Genomic DNA, 22,745 nt, shown 5'->3' on the forward strand with positions numbered 1-22,745 from the left:
CTAAAGTTAAAAGGGTATCATCCGGTTTTTCTGTGAACTGGACATTAAAATAAAAGCACAATGGGTTTTTCTTAAAGCACTAACCTGCTCTTTAACAAAAATTAGAAAAGGTTAAAAGAGTCTATAAAAATCTTACCTTAAGGTCAGACGTTAAAATTGGATACATATGTCTACAAGGTTTTATTAAAATTGAGTTTAACATTAATAGCACACTAATGTAAGGGTGAAATTTAGCTTAACTAGTATAAAAATCATACAAGAAGCATTGTCAAATATAAAATGGTGTTTGGCTTTCTGTGGTCTAAAAACTAATAAAAATATGTGCTAAAGGAAATTTCTCAGTGGACCATAAAGTCCACTGCTGATGTCCCCAAATTTTTTTTAAAAAGATCAATTTCTTAGAAATTTTATACTTGGTTTATCTTCCACTTCCCTTTCCCTCAAAACTAAAAGTCTTTTAGCACAAGTACCACCTCTAGAATTTCCGGTAAACCAGCACCAGCCTAAGGATGACATTCTCATCAAAAGGTAGAAAGAAAGAAAACTAAAGCCAGCCTGGGAAGGATACTACCTTGTGCAGCTAACCACTGAGACTGCTGTTCATACAGCAGAAAGGGGATGGACTCACCACAGCCAAGTCAAGAAAGCGCCACCCCATCCAGAGTCGTGGGCCATGGTCCCAGTGGAAAACCCTACCAAAGTAAAGCCAAGAAAAATTTAACTCTCTTTCATCTATTTTATTACTCTTTCTTCTTTCCTCACTCTATTGCTGACCATCTAGTTATAACATAACCAAGTCAATTTCGCCACAAACTATTGCATTTAATGCTTGCCTTTATACCCTGTGGGGACTTGCCAAGTCAAAGACCGCTCTCTACTTCAGAAAAGTACCTCTGTCCCTCCTGACTCTCCTCGGACTGGGCCTTAGTAAATTGGGACCATTTAATCTGGGGAGATTTCGATAAAGACCCTAGTGTCAATGAGGAGTCTTGCCCCCTAATGTAGAGCTTTTATGCTGTAGTTGGTCCAATGTTCTGTGGACCACTAAAGAGCAAGGATGGACTGCCCCAACTGGTCTTTGTAATTTCCTAAAACCATACATTCATTTTACTAGAGGATTGTAGAAGTTAAAGACTGAAAACAAACTTTGGCAATTAAGACAGGATACCAAGATGTAAATGCCTGGTTGGAATGGATCAAATATTCCATCTGCACATTAAATAAAAGCAATTGTTATGCTTGTGTGCATGGCAGGCGAGAGGCCCAAAATGTCCCCTTTCCACTATTCTGGTCCTCCAGTCAACCAGGTGTGGGCTGCATGGTAGCTCTTTTCCAGGATTCTACAGCCTAGAGTAACAAGTCATGCCAACCTCTCTCTCTGCTATATCGCAAAGTCCAGCACCCTATGGGCCAGCCCCCGAGGGCCATCCAGCTCCCATCTCCCAACACTAAGTTCACTTCCTATCTCTCACGACAGGGAGGAAACTTAGCATTCCTTGGGGACCTGAAGGGATGCAGTGAGCTCAAAAATTTTCAAGAGCTTATCAATCAGTCAGCCCTTGTTCATCCCCAAGTGGATGTGTGGTGGTATTGTGGTGGACCTTTACTGGACACTCTGCCAAATAACTGGAGTGGCACTTGTGCTTTAGTCCAATTGGCTATCCCTTTCATCCTGGCATTTCATCAAACAGAGGAAGGAAAAAATAAGACATCATAAAGTGAGACAAAGCCCCTTATGGGTCTTTTGACTATTTAGACACAGTTTTATTTGACATCTATTTAGACATCTACTTAGATACAATTACAGTCCCATGAGTAATACCAGATCAATTTAAAGCCCAAAATCAAATAGCTGCAGGATTTGAGTCAATATTTTGATGCGTGACAATTAATAAAAATGTAAATTGGATAAACTACATCTACTACAACCAACAGCAATTTATTAACTACACTACAGATGCTGTTAAAGGAATAGCTGAGCAATTAGGGGCTACTAGCCAGATGGCTTGAGAAAATAGGATAGTCTTGACATGATATAGCAGAAAGAGGAGGAGTCTACATCATGATTAAAACTCAATGTTGTACCTTCATCCCAAACAACACTGTCCCTGATGGAAGTATAACAAAGGCATTGCAGGGTCTGACTGCTCTGTCCAATGAGTTCGCCAACAACTCAGGGGTAAATGACCCCTTTACAGGATGGCTAGAAAAGTGGTTCAGTAAACAGAAAGGAATAATAGCCTCAATTGTTACTTCCCTCACAGCCATAATGGGTGTACTTATTCTTGTCAGGTACTGTGTCATACCATGCATCCAGGTGTTGGTGCAGAAGCTCATAAAAACAGCACTTACTAAAACCTCCTTTAACTATCTTCCACCTTATCCAGAGAAGCTTTTTCTTTTGGAAAATCAAACAAAATAACTAAGCCAAGACATGTTTTAAAAAGTTTGAAAGAAAGAGCTGTAAGAAAATGCAAGAGGAGGGGTTGTTAGATATGAGTTATAAATTTCTTTTCAAAGAATCAATATGTCAGTATGTTCAATTCTTTGCCTTCTACTTTTAAACTTAACTTCCTCCTAAAGCAACCTTTTTTGATTACCTGCTCCATCCTGACTCATTTCAATCACCTGCTCCACCCTGACTCATTCCGATTACCTGCTACCTGCTCCGCCCTAACTTATTCTTCACCCTGCATAACTATTTTTCCTGCCAACGCACTCACCCCCTCATTCTCTTTAAATTAGCCAATCGGAATTAGTTTAGCCTGTGCATCTAACCCTAGCCAATAGGGGAATGACACAGCAGCAGGGACCACGTGCATCAGGGATAAGAACCCCTTCCCCTCCCTTGTCCAAGTGTGTGCTCACCATTGCTCCATCTGTAAGGGTGCACCCTTCTATAGAAGTAACTTGCCTTGCTGAGAATTAAAAAGAAAATTTTATATTCGAGTGCTATTTCTTTTGTGGCACCAAAACTTTATTTATAACACACACTATTCCCTTTGGCTAGAATGTTCTTCCAAACTCTACCTGCAGACTTTCCATTTTTCAAATCTCAGCCCTTACTCAAGGTAGCATTGCTAAATTACTTAAAGTAGGTCTCTCCTTCTCATTTTCTCATGGACACCTTTTCCTTTCCTTCATAACATTTGTCCCAACACAAACATATATTTATTTGTGTGTTTGCTTAAAATGACAAGCATTAGCATTTATTTCCATTTACAGTGTGAAGACAATATTCCAAGTGCTTAGATTCTAGCATCTCATTTTAGCCTCACAACACAAAATGAGATATATAACCATTTTATATGCATGGAATCAGAGGCACTAGATTATGCAGTTTTAAGAAGGTGATTCAGCTAGTAAGTGGAGATGCTGGGATTTGAACAGCCTGACTCCACAGGTTTAACAACTTGATTAGTGTCTACATCATTAGATGTAGAGATCTCATGAGAGCAGAAGATGTCTTGTTTCTGTATGGTAATATTCTAGGCCCCTAACACAAAACCTGGCACATGTTCATAGCAGACTTATCAAAAACATTTGTTTAATAAATGACATAAAGATGAATTAATAATAAAGGGTAATGTTGCAGGAATTAAATAATTCAGAAAAGTTTAAAGGAAAGAGCTTGACATTGAGAGTATGTATCTATTTTTTCCCTATAAATTAAAACTGTCACTGTTCACTTGTAATGATGGGCACTTTGGTTTAACTCATAGAACACCAATTTTCTTTTCCAGTGTAGAGGCACCGGACTAGATGAAATGTGAAATCCTTAGGGTGTGTGAATCTGATATGCCTGCCTATAAATGCCTCACCCTGCCCAGCCCAGTCACATAGATCCTTGTTGGACTGGCTGCATGAGGAAGACAGTTGCAATGTGGTCTTTAAATATTTATCCCATAGAATCCAGCACCACAGGAGGCCTCAGGAACCCTTATCAAAATTTTCCATGGGATCCCCTAAGATGCTTCTCTACTAATAAGATGGCAATGGGGTGCAAAGCAGTTCTTTAGGCTACTGGTGACAAATTCCTGTAGGACATAATAAATTCCTCTTCAAAGATTTTAGCCTGCAAAGTGTTAAGTACAATGAGTTCTGAGATCCTCTCCAAGAAATCAGTGTATCAGTATGTTCAGCTCCTCTGTTCTTTGTCCTTCATTTTGAAGTTTAACTTCCTCGTTCTTTACATCTCCTTGCCCCTAGTTTCAGTAGATAACCCCCTCCTAGCCTCTATCACCTGCTCTGACCTTAGTCACCCTTGGTCACCTACTCTGTTCTTAGTCATTCTGAGTGACCTGTTCTGTAACCATCCTTCCAGCCAAACTACTCACCCCGCCACTCCAGCTCATACTCCCACTTTCTTTAAAATAGCCAATCTGAATTAGCTTAGACTGTGTGGTCCAAATCTAGCCAATAGGGGAACAACACAGCAGTAGGGGCTACCTGTGTCAGGGATAAGAATCCCTTCCCCTCCCTTCTTTAGGTGTGCTCTTGCCATTCATTGCTCCACGTGTGAGATGCACCCTTCTATAGAAGTAAAATTTCTTTGCTGAGAAAATTCATGTTGGAGTGCTATTTCTTTTGTGGCACTGAAAATTTATTTCCAACTAATTTGGGGGCTCATGTAGGATTCCTATTCTCCTCTGGGAAAGGATCTTTGGTCCTCTCCCATGAGGAGGCGTGCCCCACTGCCTTGTTGTGGCGGCCTCAGGAGTAAGGAATCAAGACCCACCTGGTGTGACAAATAAACGTGGACTCTAAGCAATGCAGGAAGAAATAGGCTGGCAGCTTGGGGAAGGGATTCTCACATACTATGGTGACCAGGTAATTCTGTGCACAGACCAGGGGAAGAAACGCCGCAAAAGCGGTGAAGTATTTTCTTGATGGTCAGGGCCAAGTTAAGAAAAGCCGCGGGGGTGGTGAAGTATTCTTCGGTCGGGACATACCAAGGCAGGAAAAGTTGCAGGGGTGGTGAAGTATTCCTTGGTCGGGGTGTCCTGGAGGTTAAAAAGAAGTGACGAATCTCCAATGGGGAGACTGAGCCTCACCCCAAAAAAGGAGAAATTTCCAGTAGGAGAAATTGAGCCTCACCCCAAAAGAGGAGAAATTTCCAGTAGGAGAAATTGAGCCTCACCCCAAAAGGCAAGAAATTTTCAGTAAGGGAAATTGAGCCTCACCCCAAAACCATCAAGATGTGAAATACCCCAAGTAAGGTAAGAGATACAAAGGATAAAGCTAGCAACAATAATACTCCCCCTAATAATCCCCTAGGCCTAATGTGAAAATATTAGAAGGATAAAACAAAAAACAAGAAAAAGCAACTGCTGTTTCAGAACACTCTCCTATCCCTGTTGTCCCCCTCCTTATAACTCTGCCTCTTGGGAATCGTCCCAAAAGCCCACTTACTACCAGCCTGAGTACCCTTTCCTAAAAGGACTTCAATGTGAGACAGAGCAATGTAAAAAGGATAGTCAGAACTTTCCTTTCCCCTCTTCTTGGGAGAAGAAAGAGACATGATCCATAAAGCTGCAATGAGAGCCCAGGTATGTGAACACCCTCCTGGCCAAAATGTTCCTACAGCAGATCAAAAATTTCCCACCCAAGAGCTCCGGTGGAACAATAACGATGAAGCCAACCAAGAAAATATGCAAGACCTTAGGGAACTGATAATAAAGGGCATTAAAGAATCAGTACCCCGAACCCAGAATCTTACCCAAACATTTGATATACAGCAAGGGCAAGATGAAAGGCCTATAGAATTTTTAGACAAATTAAAGGAACAAATGAGAAAATATGCTGGTCTAGGTCTTGAGGATCCTCTTGGGCAGGGAATGTTAAAACTTCATTTTGTCACTAACAGTTGGCCAGACATTAACAAGAAATTACAAAAGATAGAGAACTAGAAAGATAAACCTATAGAAGAGCTTCTAAGAGAAGCCCAAAAAGTATATGTAAGAAGAGATAAAGAAAAACAAAAGCGGAAGGCAAACATTCTGCTGTCAACCATATAACAAAGTACCCAGGGGGCCAGAACCTACAAAGAACCTAGACCTCCATTCTCCAGGCAACATAAAGAGTACAAGAGAGTAAAGCCAGGAGACTCAAAGGTAGGAAAAAAAATCTTAGAGAGAAAAAGACGGACAGAGGGTACAGAGGGAGTCAAGGAGAGAGAGAGAGACAGTTGGAGAGAGAGAGACAGAGAGAGAGAAAGAGAGGCAGAGAGAGAGAGAGATAGAAAGTGGGAGAAAAAAGAGAGGCAAAGAGAGAGGGAGAGGCAAAGGGAGAGAAAGAGGACAAAACAAATGTTTCAAATTAAAAATCGGTCGCTTCGAAAGAGAATGTTCCAAATGGGAAAAAGAACAAAAGTCATATATAAAAGCATATCAGCTAATAGTAGATGCCTGTTAATTATGGAAGCAGGGACAAATCTATTAGGAAGAGATTCAATGCTAGAATTAGGCTTAGGCCTACAAATCAATCATGGAAAATTCCTCCCCTCCCTAAACTTGCTCACCACTGCAGACAAAGAACACATTTATCCCAAGGTATGGTCAATAGATGGGAATCAAGGAAAGTTACAGATTCCTCTGATTCATGTTAAATTAAAAACCCATGGGGAAGTAGTAAAGCGAAAGCAGTGTATCCTATTCCTTTAAAAGCCAGGGTAAATTTAAAACATATAATTGATAATTGAAGGTCTTCTCTGTGATGGGCTTCTTAAACCCTGTATGTCTCCCTGTAACACTCCAATACTGCCTGTAAAGAAGCCAGATGGGTCATACCGGTCAGTACAAGACCTTACAGCTATTAATCAAATAATCCAAACTACACGCCCTGTTGTTCCCAATCCTTATACTATTATAAGTAGGATCCCAAGCAGTCACCAGTGGTTTACAGTACTAAATTTAAAAGATGCCTTCTGGGCTTGTCCATTAGCAAAGGACAGCCGGGACCTATTTGCCTTTCAGTGAGAAGACCCTCACTCTGGTCAAAAATAGCAATACTGATAGACAGTCTTATCCCAAGGGGTTATGGAATCTCCAAATTTATTTAGTCAAATATTTGAACAAGTCATTTAATTAACAAAGGTAAATGGAAAATTGAGCTTGAATGGATTGAAGGCATCATATCCTTGCCTCTGCCGGAGATTAAACAAGAACTTAGAAAATGTTAGGATGAGTCAGTTACTGTCATCTATGGATAGACCCTTATGCCTTAAAAACAAAACCCTTATACAAAAAGCTCACGAAAGATGGGCTAAACCCCCTCATTTGGCAATTACCAGAAATCCAATAGGAGGAAAGATTAAAACATCTATTAGTAACTGCCCTTGGTCCTAGCTTTACCCTCCTTAAGCAGCCATTCCATCTTTTTGCCACTGTAAACAAGGGCATAGCCTTAGAAGTACTTACCCAAAAGCAAGGAGGCCACTGACAACCCATAGCCTTCCTATCAAAAAGCCTTAAGCCAGTAACCCGCGGATGCCCCAAATGCATTCAATCTGTAGTGGCAACTGCCTTGCTAACAGAAGAAAGTAGAAAAATAAGTTTTGGAGGAAACCTCATTGTGAGCACACCTCACCAGGTCAGAACTATCCTAAGTCAGAAAGCAGAAAGGTGGCTTCCTGACTCAAGAATCTTAAAGTATGAGGCTATTCTGTTAGAAAAAAGATGATTCAACATTAACCACTGATAATTCACTTAACCCAGCAGGTTTCCTAATGGGATCTAAATCGAAAGAGAGAGCACACGTGTTTAGTTTTAATTAATTACCTTACAAAGGTCCGACCAGACCTAGGAGAAACTCCCTTCAGGATGGGACGACACTTTATAGATGGTTCCTCCCAGGTGATAGAGGGAAAAATATACAATGGGTATTCAGTAATCGATAGAGAAACTCTTGTAGAAATAGAATTATGAAAATTGCCTAATAATTGGCCTGCTCAAACGTGTGAGCTGTTTGCACTCGGCCAAGCCTTAAAGTACTTACAGAACCAGGAAGGAACCATCTATACAGATTCTAAGTACGTCTTTGGAGTGGCTTATACATTTGGAAAAATTTGGACTGAACGAGGTCTTATTAATAGCAAATGCCAACATCTGGTCCACAAGGAATTAATCACCCAAGTATTAAATAACCTTCAGCTGCCAAAAGAAACAGCTATTGACCATGTCCCCGGATACCAAAAAAAAAAGCTATTGACCGTGTCCCTGGACACCAAAAAAGCCTTTCTTTTTAAAGTCAAGGAAATAACCTAGCAGATCAGATAGCCAAACAGACTACCATTTCTTAGCTGTACAACTGGCCTGGTTTGCAGCTAGGTAAAATGTAGGACACACGGAGTTAAATGCTAGAATAAGCCAGACCTTATCTACACTTCTCTCTAGGTCTTAGGCTGTACACCTATCACATAATTAAAATCCCAAACTTAAAAGGTTTTCAACAAAAGTAAAATTTGCTAAAAGTTAACAGTGTAACGTGTATTATCCTAATTTCTAATCATGTAGCCTTAGGCACTCTAGTCCACAGACATAAAGGAAGTTTGCTTTGGAAAAGGACAGTTATCATCTTTGACATTAAAAAAGGATAATTTATGTAAAAAGAATTATATGGTAAATTCTTGTCCTACAGTAAATTAACTGGTTGTTGGGAAGAGATATTTACAACAAGTCAGAGGATTAAGGCATGTCAAAGATTGTCTGTGAAAGTCATGAACAATGTTATAAAAGGAAATTTGTTCAAGAAATGTATAATTTAAAAGTAATTAGGCCTCCTGAATGTAAAACTATTGAAGAAACAGTTTATGTGCAAGGTGTGTAAGGAAAGTAAAATATACTTTTGGTAAAAGGATTATAAGGAGGCATAAGAATGTGGATTTTTACCTACATTAAAAGGTTAAAAAATTATTTTAAAGGTTTAAGCAAGTTTTGAAATGTTAATTGTAATGGAAATTCTGTGTGTAAACATATTGGCTAAAGTTAAAGGGGTATCATCCAGTTTTTCTGTCAACTGGACATTAAAATAAAAGCACAACAGGTTTTTCTTAAAGCACTAACGTGCTCTTTAACAAAAAGTATAAAGGGTTAAAAAGAGTCTATAAAAATCTTACCTTATGGTCAGGCATTAAAATTGGATAAATATGTCTACAAGGTTTTATCAAAATTGAGTTTAACATTAATAACACACTAATATGAAGGTGAAATTTAGCTTATCTGGTATAAAATCATACAGGAAGTAATGTCAAATATAAAATGGTGTTTGGCTTTCTTTGATCTAAAAACTAATAAAAATAGGTGCTAAAGGGAATTCACAAGGAAAATGGATATTGCCAGACCACAGAGAAATGTTATCCAAAACCCTTATGAGAAAAATCTTGTTCCAGCTGCATCAAGGGACCCATTGGGAGCTCCAAGCCATGTGTGATTCATTCCTCAGAGTTTATGGGTGCATAGGAATTTGTAACCTGGCCAGTTATAGACAGTTGCTTAGTATGTAAAAAAAAAAATGAATAAACAAACTATAAATAGATTAAATAGATTACCCCTTGGGGGAAGGAGTCCAGGCTTAAGGCCATTCCAAAGTATCCAGATTGAATACACAGACATGCCTCCAACTGGTTGTCTAAAGTATTTATTAGTAATAGTAGCTCACCTTACTCATTGGGTAGAAGCTATTTCCTTTTCAAGTACAACTGCTAATAAGTTAGTTAAGGCATTATTTGAAAATATTATACCCAAGTTTAGATTAATAGAAAACATTGATTCAGATAATAGGACTCATTTCACTGCACATGTCATTAAGAAATTAGCCCAGGTACTGGATATAACATGGGAATATCATACTCCCTGGCACCTACCTTCATCAGGAAGAGTGGAAAGAATGAACCAAACTATAAAAAAAGCCACCTTACCAAATTAGTCTTAGAGACTCGGTTGCCATGGACTAGATGCCTTCTCATTGCCCTGCTGAGAATCTGAACAGCTCCTTGGAGAGATGTCGGCTTATCCCCTTATTAAGTGTTGTACAGGTTGCCCTGTTTGCATTCCACTGATTACATTTCCACGTTAAAAAAAAAAAAAGATCAGTTTCTCAGAAATTATATACTTGGTTTATCTTCCACTTTCTCTTCCCTCAGAACTAGAGGTCTTTTAGCACAGGCGCCACCCCTAGAGTTTCCAGTACACCAACATCAGCCTGAGGACCACATCCTCATCAAAAGTTGGAGGGAAGTAAAACTCGAACTGGCTTGGGAAGAACCCTTCCTAGTGCTTCTAACCACTGAGACTGCAGTTTGAACAGCAGAAAGAGAATGGACTCATCACACCTGGGTCAAAAGAACACCACCCCCTCCAGAATCATGGGCAGCTATTCCAGGGCCAACTCCTGGTCCTCTTACATTGCATCTCTTCCTTTTCCCCTTCTATTGCTAGACCTCTCGTTAGTAATGTAACTAGGTCAAGTTCACCCCAAACTATTACTTTTGATGCTTGCCTTGTGATACCTTGTGGAGATTTGCCAAACCAGAGGTAACTCTCCACTTCAGAAAAGTATCTTTATCCTTCCTAGCTCTCCTCAGACTGGAAATCTGTTAACTGGGATAAGTTAGTTTGGGAAGAGTTTGACGAAGATTCTAGTATGAACTGGGAATCTTGTCCTCCTAGAGCAGAGCTTCTCTGCCAAAGTTGGTCCAATGCTCTGTAAAATACTGAAGAGCAAGGATGGACCGCCCCAACTAGTACTTGCAGTTTCTTAAAACCATATATTCATTTTACTAAAGGAGTTAACCCTCTCCATTGTCAGCTGAACCAATGTAATCCAGTACAGATTACCATCGCTGTTCCCCAGTTCTTCCCCATTATTAAGCTGTTTCTATGGTATTGGAGCAGAAGTCTCAGGGAAGGACCCCATAGGATCCTTTGCAGTGCACTTCATTGCCTCCTCACCTCCTGCACCCACTTCTCCCTCTCCTTAGTTCTCCGGTAACCAAACCTTCTCTCGTTATATACCCAATGATAAAACCAAAGTAACTGTTGTACAGGTTAAAGATTCAAAACAAACCATAGCAGCTGAAACAGGGTATCAGGATGCACATGCTTGGCTGGAATGGATTAAACATTCTGTTTGCAGGCTAAACAAAAGCGCCTGTTACACTTGTGTGACAGGCAGGCCAGGGACCCAAATTGTTCCCTTTCCACTTGGGTGGTCCTCTCACAGACCGGGCATGAGCTGTATGGTAGCTCTCTTCCAGAACCCCACTGCCTGGGGTGATGAGTCACGCAAGACTCTTTCACTGCTGTTCCCTGAGGTCAGGAGCCCTGCGGGTCAGCCCTGAGGACTATCCGGCCTCCAGCCCCTGATGTTAACTTCACCTCATGCCTTTCATGGCAGGGGGAAAAGTTAGCATTCCTTGGAGACTTAACAGGGTGCAGTGAAACCAAGCCTTTTGAAGAGCTTACCAATCAGTCTGCCCTTGTTCATCCCCGAGCAGATGTGTGGTGGTATTGCCGGGGACTATTGCTGGGTACTCTGCCAAGTAATTAGAGCAGCACTCATGCTGTAGTCCAATTGGCCATCCCTTTCACCCTAGCATTCTGTCAATATGATAAAAAGAAAATTGTAAAAGAAGTGCCTCACATGGGTCCTTTGACCCCCATGTTTATATAAACACTATTGGAGTTCTATGAGGAGAACTGGATGAATTTAAAGCCCGAGATCAAATAGCTGCAGGATTTAAGTCAATATTTTCATGGGTGACAATAAAAACATAGATTGGATAAATTACATCTATTATGATCACCAGTGGTTTATTAATTATTCCACAGATGCTGTCAAAGGGATAATAGAACAACTGGGGCTCACCAGCCAGATGGCCTGGAGAAACAAAATGGCCCTAGATATGATATTAGCCGCAAAAGGCGGTGTTTGTGTTATGATTAAAACTCAGTGTTGTACCTTTATCCCAAACAACACTGCCCCCACTGGGGGCATAACAAGACCCCTACAAAGACTTACTGCTTTATCCAATAAACTAGCTAAACTTCTAGAGTCGATAACTCTTTCTCAGAGTGGCTAGAAAGGATGGTTTGGTAAATGGAAAGAAATCACAGCCTCAATTCTTCTCTTGCAACAGTAGTAGGTGTACTCATTCTTGTTGGGTGTTGTGTCATACCATGCATCTGTGGGCTAGTATAAAGACTTATAGAAGCAATACTTACTAAAACTTCCCTTAGCTCTCCTCCACCTTATTCAGATCAGTTTTTTCTTTTATAGGATTAAATTGAACAACAAAGCCAAGACCTGTTAGAAAAGTTTGAAGAGAAAGTACTATGAAAATTGAAAAGGGGGAAATTGTAGGATAATAATAATAAATTCCTGTCCAAACGTTTTAGCCTGTAAATTGTTAAGTATAATGAGTTCTGAGATCCTCTCCAAAGAACCAATGTATCAGTATGTTCAGCTCCCCTGTTCTTTGTTCTACATTTTAAAGTTTAACTTCCGCATTCTTTACTTCTCCTTGCCCCTAGTTTCAGTAAATAACCCCCTCCTAGCCTCTATCACCTGCTCTGACCTTAGTCACCCTTGGTCACCTACTCTGTTCTTAGTCATCCTGAGTCACCTGTTCTGTAACCATCATTCCCACCAAACTGCTCACCCTGCCACTCTGGCTCATACCCTTGCTGTCTTTAAAATAGCCAATCAGAATTAGCTTAGACTGTGTGGTCCAACCATAGCCAATAGGGGAATGACACAGCAATAGGGGCTACCTGCATCAGGGATAAGAACCCCTTTCCCTCACTTGTTCAGGTGTGCTCTCGCCATTGCTCCATCCACGAGATGCACCCTTCTATAGAAGTAAAATTGCCTTGCTGAGAAAATTCATGTTTGAGTGCTATTTCTTTTGTGGCACTGAAAATTTATTTCCAGTATTCCTAACAGTACAAACACTTGGAATAAGTAGCTCCTTTCTCCCTTCCCCTTTTCCAGTGGCAGTGACACCTCCAATATGAACTCGGAGATTGGCATATATCATCCTTCCATTTTAACCCATCCAAGGACTCTTTAGAAACCATCAACAAAGGCTATTCTCTAAGACATATGGCATAGGTCTGGGGCTAGCAGATGTTTTCTTTGAAAGATTACATAAACATCTTAGGCTCACAGGCCATATGCTCTCTGTCACACCTATTCAACTCTGCCATTCTAGCATGAAGGCAGCCATAGATATATGTAAACAAATGGATGTTGCTGTGTCTCAATAAAACTTTATTTATAAAAAGGGCCAGATTTGGCCTATGGAGCTGTAGTTTGCTGACTCCTGGGAATAGACCTTATTTAATTAATAATTGCCTTAGTTAAATTTTCATCTTACTTCAGATAATTTCTATCTCATCTTGGTTGAATTTGCATTCTGTTCCATACTATCTTCTTTGGAAAGTCCCAGGAAATGTATAGATAAAAGAGACTGGGCAGATACAGATAATGAAATAGTATTTGCATGAAAAATGTTACAATTTCTATGGTTGGTTCTTTGCCTGTCAAATAAAACAATGTGTGTGTTGTTTCTTTAACAGACTAACTCAGAATTATCTGCATTACTTTAAATGAAATATGGGATGTTCATTGTTGAATTTCTTTCCTTGCTACATACCTTGATGCACAAAGAAATCAAAGGAATTATTATCAATTCTGTTAAGTTGAACTCTGAATTTACAAAAGATAAATTAGCATTCAGAATCTTTTGATTTACTGTTCTGTAGAAATTCCATTCCATGGATGATAATTAATGGAACTGAGAGGTCATTTTAATTAAGTGTCATTTTTATAAGATTTTTTTTTAGAGTTTTAAGAGGCTGAGAGAAAGAGTCAAAGGATATAATTCTACTTAACCACAGAAACAGTCATCTTGTGGTTCCTTTCCAGTTACTGTAGGATGGTGTTAGCTTCTTAGAGGGGTTTTAGGTGATACAATGATGACCTATCTTATTTCCAAATTTTTTTTGGCATTTCTAAAGGATTATCATTCTGTCCTTTTTAAAGCGTTTCTGTACCAGGCTCTTAAGACAAGATCCAATATAAGATATCTTTTGAAGACTTTATGGGCTCAACCTAACAGACCTTGGAATAAATGTCAACTGAAACCACCAGGGTTCCTAACGTCCAGGGCACACCCACTCTAGGAATCCTAGTTGTACAGAGTAGGAGTAAAGGAAGCGAACTAACACCCATAGAACTGCATTCTACAAGCATCATGCCCAGAGCTTTAGAAACATACTCTCTCAATGCATGATTAAGGCAAGTAAGAATTAAATGCGAATTTCAGGTTGCCTCAGATAAGGAACTGGTCTGGGAAATGTGCATTATACTTCTTAGCATCTGTTTTCCAAGAATCATTTCTTTCATGTCCAATAAAGTTGGCAACTAGGATAATTAAGTGGCTTGATAAATATTGAGAATCTTGATTTTCTAGTGTAAACAGGATTTCTTCAACTTCCATCATGGCCTATGTAATCCTTGGCCAGATGTAAGGCACTCATTTATGGGTCTATTATTTGGCTCTTTAGATACCTCTTCCAATTAAGAACATAGCTATGCATAATAATTGTATTCCAAGGTTAGCTCACAAATGGCATGTTAGGATGAATGTAGAGGAACATTTATAGTCATTGTGTTAGGGAGTATTAACTGGGCGTTACAAAGAATCTGTTCTGCTCCCAACCTGTGTCAGGTTTTACACTTCTACCTTCCTGTCCTTAATATAAGCACACTAACTTTTGCAAAGAGGTGGGATTAATAATACTTATTATGTATTTAGTGCAATGTGTCAGGCATAATGTAAAATACTTCATACAACCCTATGAGGCAGAAATTGTTATCCCCACTTTGCAGAAGAAAAACCAGCAGCCCAGAGAGAGGTTGTGATTTGAACAAAGTCAAAACCTAAATAGTGGCTGAGACAGAATTTATACCAGGTCTGTCTCACCCCAAAGCCTGGGCTCTTAACCACAATGCTATGATTCTCTCTCATTTTCTTTATTTGTTTAAATTGTGGGAAGAATACTTAACATAGAGATCTATCTTCCTAACAAAAGTTCAAGTACACAACACAGCATTGTTAGCTGCAGGCACAATGTTGTGCAGCAGATCTCCATCACTTAATCATCTTGCATAACTGAAACTTTATACCCATTGAACTGCAATGCCCACTTCTCCCTCCCCCTAGTCGCTAACAACCACCAGTCAACTCTCAAAATCTCCCATTTTATAATGATAGCTTTCAACTAGAGAATCCTTCCCAATCAATTTAATCCCCAGCCTCAGTACTCCTAGGAAACCCCCCCCTCCCATCATCTACCTTAAAGAAGGCTCTTTCCTGTGCCCTAGTCGGCTTTCCAATCATTTCCTCCTAATCTTCAAGGGTAAACAAAGCCAAAATGCTGGAATTAGAATCTCAAGTCTATCAAGTACCAGCTGAGTGGCCTTGGGCAAATTACTTAACTTCTCTGGGCTTTAGTCTTCTTTACCACAAAATTGGGATCCATGTAGGTAAAATTCCCCAGAAGCAAACTCTGAAACAATGATCCACATGAAAACTTGGATTTGTTAGAGAGTGTTCCCAGGAAAAAACAGAGGAGTGGAGAAGTGGAGCAGTGATGAGAAGGGAATATGATTTCAAGAGCAGTCCCACAAAAGAAAACCTTGGATTGATCTCATCAGGGAGCTCTGGAGATAGTGCAGGTCTTACCTCCAAGCCATCTTCATCAGGCACAAGGGAACGGAAATATTTATACTCCTATGCCTCTCAGCCATTGGTTCAGTGCCACACCAAAGAGACATAAATTCCCAAATGACTCTTTATAAACACAGACAAAGCAGGCTTCAGCAGCCTGGGGGAAGGTCTATGTCTGACATGCAAGTGTTGGTTATTGGGGCTGAAAGTTCATTGGAAATGGTATACATAAAAAGGCTAAAGAGATCTGGGCAGAACACTGATACCAGCTGCCCCAGGAGTAATAACAGTTCCTTCTCTGTTTCTATGAGGGTTTTTATTGGTAAAATGCTTATGAGAATGCCTAGTTCATAGTAGGCACTATTAAATATATGTTACATGAAACAAATAAGAAGGCTACAAGGTGATAATACAGAGTCCACAAAACGGTAATAAAAAAAATTAAAAGAAACTCTAGATTCAAAGTCTGATCTTTTCTTCTTTTGGGAATGATCTTGCAAAGTTCTCAGGCAGGTTATGTAGGTTCATCACCTCCAGGAGAAGGAAGAATGAGAATCCAGGGCATGGTAGCATGAAGCTCTGGAGGCCTAATTCCCACTCCCTGACTCGGCTTAACTCTAACATACCGAGTTAAACTAAATAAATCAATTCAAGAGTTCCAAAATCACAACATAATATTGAGCTCTCTACCAAGGCTGAGGAAAGACCCTGAGTGGCCCTATGGGGATTGAAAGCAGCGTTTTCTCACCACAGCACCACCACAAGAGAAGTCACAGCAGCTGAAGTCACACAGGGAACCTTACACCTCCCACTGTCCTCCCACATCTTTTTGCCACCCTCCCAGCTTGTTCACATCCTTTGCCCTGAAGCCCAGTTCTAATGCTAACTCTTCTAGCAACCCACCCCTAATTCCTCCACACCCAGCTATGAGATAGCAGCTTTCTCTCCTTGGAATGGCCACTGTACTTTAAAGGAAAAATAAATTATGAAATGTGTCTCGTTTACCTGCAGTTAGAGTGCAATTGTCTCCAACTACTTGCAATGATCTCTGCTTGTAGACAGTTCCTTCTTAAAGAAAAGCACTATGTTTTATTTATTATTCTACACCACCAGGTATCTAACATTATAGGAGAAACAAATGATTTTAATTTCTTAGAAAAATTTGTAATTGGAGAAGAATGTTGAAAGCAAGGTCATACCAACAGCTATCAAACAAACTCTACTGTCACGATTATAGCCTACAGTACTCCCACTACTAATAGTAATCTTAATACTCATATTCAAACCCTATATTCTAAAACTTCTTGTAAAAGTTATCTTTTCTCACCTAGGAGCAGTTAAACTCCAAATGGTGCTTTAGACAGAATCATACATGAACATATTCTTCCAAGGATCTTCAGATCAACCTCAAGGAGGAGCCCTAGCTGCTGTCCCCAACACAACACCCCTTTTCAGCAGAAAGTAGCCAGAAAGAGTCGTTATCCAAAACCCCCTAATACCAGTTAGAGTAACCACTCCAGGGGGGTAAATGATAAAGGAGTTAAAAAGAAATTATTTAGGCAGACAATGAGGGTAAGGAAGTCCTAAGGAAGGTTTTCCTTTTAATGAAAAGCAGCCCCTCAAATCATTTCTTTTCTAACAAAAGAAGCCTGTAAAATCGAGCTGCAGACATAAATAAGCAAGCTGGAAGCTTTCATAGGTGAATGCCGGCAGCTGTGCCAATAGGAAAAGACTACCCGAAGGCCAGGCATGTTCAACATGGCGGCTCTATCTTCCCTTTCCTTTGTCAACCACATTACAGTGAGGAACAGACAACATGACGCCAGCCAGGTAGAGAACCCATCCGCATAATAAAAAATTATGGTGGGATGGCCAGCTTCCTCATGCACTATGCAAATGTCACACCTGCTCGGACCAACCTCTTGAGCACTATGTAAATCAGATACCACCTCTTCAAGCTCGTCTATAAAACCCCATGCATTTCATCATGAACTGGAAGACCCACTCAGGTGCCCCTCTCTCTCTGCAGGATAGAGAGTTATTCTCTTTTATCTTTTGTCTATTAAACCTCTACTCTTAAATTCACTTCTTGCATGTCCACATCCTCGATTCCCTTGGCATGACACAACAAACCTTGGGTATTTACCTCAAACAACAACGCCACTTCATTCCTTTGAAAGACACATAAATTACCCTTATATCTATGGTTATTGTCCTGGTCTCAAATCTTACTCAAAATCCAAGAATGACTGTGTCCAAGGAGTGAATTATTACCCCTGTGAAATGATTTAAACAAGGAGATCTCTCTCCTCCAAGACTGCCCACCAAAATGTTAACATTCCCAAAGAAGTAGGTTAAGGCATTAAAAGAGATCACAGCTGTGATTCAGAATTTATTTGTTTCCTAATATGAAGCCACACCCCACTGGTGGTCTCCAAAATGATTTTAGGTAGCCTATACATAGCCATTTTTTAAATTTGAGCAGTGATATACTAATATATCAAAATATAATTGTTATCTATAGGCTACCTAAAATCATTTTAGAGACCAAATGATTTAGTATATTAGAATATGCAAATATATGTGTGTATATATGTGTGTGTGTGTGTGTATATTTCAAACCTGTAATTTTCAAATCCATTCTTTCAGAGATTATAAGAACAAGTCGATTAGAATCTACTAGGTATGCACATATAGAGCAAAACTTGTAAAGGGGGCATTGGACATCATTAAAGTTTGAGAAATATTGATATAGTGAAAATTACATTGGAGTTATAATAGAAGACCCAGATGCAAATCCTGTGGCAAAAATAAAACCCATATGACTGAGCAAGTCACTTACCTTATCTGAGTTTCAGTGTTCTCTTCAATAAGATAAAGTTTTTATAGTCTGTGTTTTTGAATATCTGTTAAATGTAAATATCCTGTCTATGGTGGACTCACATATTCCCTTATCACTAATTTCATCTTAGTGCAAAAGAGTTTATCATAGGATTTGTTCTGGCATCTAGCTGGGTCCTAGAGAACTCTCACAAAATCCAGGTGCATTTGTATGTGGAAAGCTAAAAACATGAAAAATTTAGGACCTAACTGGGAGGTGGAGGGAGTCAGTCTAAAATAAAACCGAAGTCTTAGGTAAAGATAAAGGTGCAAAGACCATATAAAAGACGGAGGTGAGGTGAGTGAAGATGACTTTCATCTAATTTACAATTTGACTAAAAGCCACCAAAACTACAGTGGTGGCTCACACATGTAATCTCAGTATTTTAGGAGGCCAAGGCAGGTGGATTGCCTGAGTCTAGGAGTTTGAGACCCACGTGGGTAACATAATAAGACCCCATCTTTACAAAAAAATGAACAAAATTTAGCTGGGCATCATAATGCATGCCTGTAGTTCTAGCTACTCAGGAGATTAAAGTGAGAGGATCACTGGCACCCAGCAGGTTGAGGCTGCAGTGAGCTGAGATACCCACTGCACTCCAGCTTGGACAACAGACCAAGACCGTGTCTCAAAAAAAGTTACACATATATATACACACACATATATACATATACACACACACATATATATATCACTTTATATTTCTCTTGATAGCAAATGTGATCCTTTAACCAAGCAAGACAAATCTTAGGGGAAAGATAGAGTGACTTAAAAATAAATAAGAAATTATCCTGAGAAGATAAAGTTGTTTCTGAAATTATATTATGCCCAATCTACATTAATAGCTTTTATAAACCTAGGTGTGCTCTTGTATAGTCCCACTTTGGAAACTTACTTCTCTAAGCTTAAATTTAACAATGAAGGACTTGACATCTGCCACCCTGAGTCTCAGTGTCCTGTGACTGGTGCACCCAGACTAGCTCTGACCTACTGTAAGGAGGACATATGCTGGAGTCTGTGTTGTGATGTCACAGTGGCTTTAGACTAAACAAGCCATATTCCTCATCCAGAGGCCACCCCCACCCGCCCTCCCACCCCACCTTCAGACCTGCACTAGAACACCCCATGGACTTAGGAGCCACTGGTAAGGTTATGACTTCCCCCATTGAATGAAATAAATGGACTCAGGAAGGAATAAAACCCAAGGTCTCCTCTTCACCAGCATCATTCAGAACCACCTCACTCCTCAGGGGCCACAGAAGTGCTGAATAAAATGAAAAGGTATCATATGTCTTTAGCAAGAAAATCAGATTCTATCAGAAAGAGAGAGAGAACTGTAAGTGTATTTAGAGCCATGGTCTTGTTACTCCAAAACAGGATTAAATCTACTACATATCAGACATCTTCTATCATCTGGCAAATGCTTCAGAGACGCAGTAGGCATCTCCTGAAAGCCATTTAAAATTCACTACCAAAGCTCTACATTAAAGACAACCATTCTGTTCACTTTGTGCAGATTTCTCAAGAAAATGTTGTCTACTTCAAATCACAGAAGAGGATTTATACGATTTCCCCAAAGAGAGGAGGAGCAGTTACTACTCTTTGCACAAATATGCTAAGGCTAGAGAATTCCTATTACTTCCTGGATTTACATAGTGGCCTCCTAAATTCTGGGGATCAGGGAAAGAAAAATTAGGTTGGCCAAATAGCAGGGGGATGTCTTTCCCTGCCAGCAACTCCATTTCAGAGAATTATGATTCGTCTATCAAACTAATCATGGCAATTGAGGACAAAGTAAGCTCATAATTCTGTGTGTAGAAGGCAAGGCTGCACTGTCTTAAACATCTATATTAAACATCTTCATGCCATGGTTACTATGAAAAGACTGGGTCTTTGCCCTTAGCCTGCTAACTCCGATATATAAGACAAACAGTACTCGTGTCCATTAGATACAGGTGAAAGTGACATATTAAGAAACACATGGAAAACCTACAACTTAAAAGCAGATGTTGATGGTTTAGGTAGATTTGGGGTTGCTTTCTTGTGCATTCCTATGAAGACAACAAGACATTTTTGAAGTAACAGAGGGTGAGTTATAGTAAGAAAGGAAAAGCAGCAGAGAAAATAGCAGGAGATAAAGATAGCAAAGAGGTGAAAAGCAGAAAGCAATTTTTTAAAAAGCAGAAAGCAATTTCTTTGTTCTCTTCCTATATATTTTTGTGTTCCAAATTTAATTTGTCTTATTCCATATACTTATGGGGACCTTTCTTGGTTTCTGAAATATTTTTATCACCTCCACCATGGGAAAAAATATGCATCGTAGTACTAGAAATGCAGCTGAAGGAATCACAGGATAAGCTTGTTTACTATTGGACCCCAACAACCCAAGCTGGTAACCTCTTACCATATCCAGCTTTTGGGTTTTCTTGTGGTTCAGGCACTATTTCAAAAATATCTTTATTTGTAGCTTCTAAGTTATTAACTAAATCCACCCTGTAAAACCCTGTTTCTCCAACATTACCATTCCCTTAGAAACAGCGTTGCTAGGTAAAATACAAGATGTCTGGTTACAGTTAAATTTCAGATAAACAACTAAATTTTTAGTATATGTCCCAAATATTGCATGGAGAAAAGCATCCTGGTTTTTATTTTTTGTACTGTTTTAATTTCATTTGGTTTGGTTCTTGCTAAATCTGAAAACCCTGCTTAGAAGACAAACTTAACTCATCATGATAAAATTACACTGAGTGCTGAGTGGCTTGGGCAAGGTTGGAATAGAAGTTTGAAGAGTCAGGGGCCAGATGTAAGAATATGATTGATGTTTATAGTAAGACAAAAACATGTTTTCTACTATTACATATACCCTCAATACTGCACTTCCGACACCAGATGTGAGGGCTAGGGGTTATTCTATACTAACAATTCTCTGTGGATACCAGTCGGGTGCCCTACATTCAACTCAGATCTGGCACTAGCAGGAGTTAGCATAGACACCACAGGCTGAGAGCTCAGTCTCACAAGACTGCCCCCAGTTTCAGATACCAATCACAAGTTCTAGATTGTTACCTGTGCTTCTGACCAACCAGCTAGAAACTGGAGGTTCCCACAACCTCCTTGAGTTTGATCATTTGCTAAAGCAGCTCACGGAATTCAGGACAATTCTTACTATTACCCACTTGCTATAAAACTACATAACTCAAGAACAGCCAGATGGAAGAGATGCATAAGGCAAGGTATGTGGGGAGTGGCGCAGAGCTTCTATGCCCTCTCTGCGTGACATGGTTTAGAAGTTTGTTCCCTACAAATCTCATGTTGAAATGTGATCCCCAGTGTTGGAGGTGGGGCCCAGTGGGAGGTGTTGGATCATGGGGGTGAATTCCTCATGAGTTACTTAGTGCCATCCCCTTGGAGATAAGCGACTTCTTGCTGTTAGTTCACGTGAGGGCTAGTTGTTTAAAAGGAGCTTGTCACTCTCTCCTCTCTCTCTTGCTCCCTCTCTTGCCATGTGAGAGGGCAGCTTCCTCTTCACTTATCACCATGATTGGAAGCTTCCTGAGGCCTCACCAGGAACAGACGCCAGTACCATGCTTCCTGTATAGGCTGCAGAACTATGAACCACAAGAAACCTCTTTCCTGAATAAATTACCCAGTCTCAGGTATTCCTTTATAGTGATGCAAATGAATTAACACACTGGTATTCTACATTGCACATGCACCACAACCCAGAAGCTCTGTCAACCCAGTCCTTTTGGATTTTTATGAAGTCTCCATTACATAGGCATGATTGATTAAATGGGTGGCCATTGGTGATCAATTCAACTTTTAATCCCTCTCCCTCCCCTAAAATAAAGGGTGAAAGTGAGGCCGAAAGTTCCAATGCTCTAACTACAGGGTTGGTTCCCCAGGCAACCAGCCCTCATTCTGAGGCTCTTCAGGACCCTGAGCTGTCATCTCATTAGCATACAAAGAGACACTTATCAGTTCAGATGTTCCCAGGGTTTTAGGAGCTGTGTGTCAGAAAACCGTTTCAAGACCAAAATATATTATTTATGCTATCCAATATTAGAGTTTCTGAATGAGTTGAAAACCAAAATTTACAAACCTCCCAGACAGGGAGGATATCTGCTATTT

General features: G+C 39.9%; 1 long non-coding RNA gene across 9 annotated transcripts in view; it reads right to left on the minus strand.

Annotated features, from left to right (window-relative positions):
• LOC129058539 (uncharacterized) overlaps positions 1-19,631 on the minus strand; it is a 188,183-nt gene extending 168,552 nt beyond the window's left edge. For 4 of the 9 annotated variants that reach the window (XR_010139167.1, XR_010139171.1, XR_010139169.1 and 1 more), the window contains exons 1-4: positions 19,510-19,624; positions 12,222-12,303; positions 11,463-11,597; positions 9,917-10,053 (exon numbers count right to left, since the gene is read on the minus strand). This is a non-coding gene — a long non-coding RNA (uncharacterized LOC129058539). Of the gene's footprint in view, positions 1-9,916; positions 10,054-11,462; positions 11,598-12,221; positions 12,304-19,509 lie in introns of all 9 variants that reach the window. The other 5 variants (XR_010139165.1, XR_010139168.1, XR_010139170.1 and 2 more) reach the window with 4 other exon arrangements.
• Positions 19,632-22,745: the final 3,114 nt, after the last annotated feature.

Source organism: Pongo abelii, chromosome 2 (assembly GCF_028885655.2).
Source record: "Pongo abelii isolate AG06213 chromosome 2, NHGRI_mPonAbe1-v2.0_pri, whole genome shotgun sequence".
In the NCBI taxonomy this organism is placed as follows: domain Eukaryota; kingdom Metazoa; phylum Chordata; class Mammalia; order Primates; family Hominidae; genus Pongo; species Pongo abelii.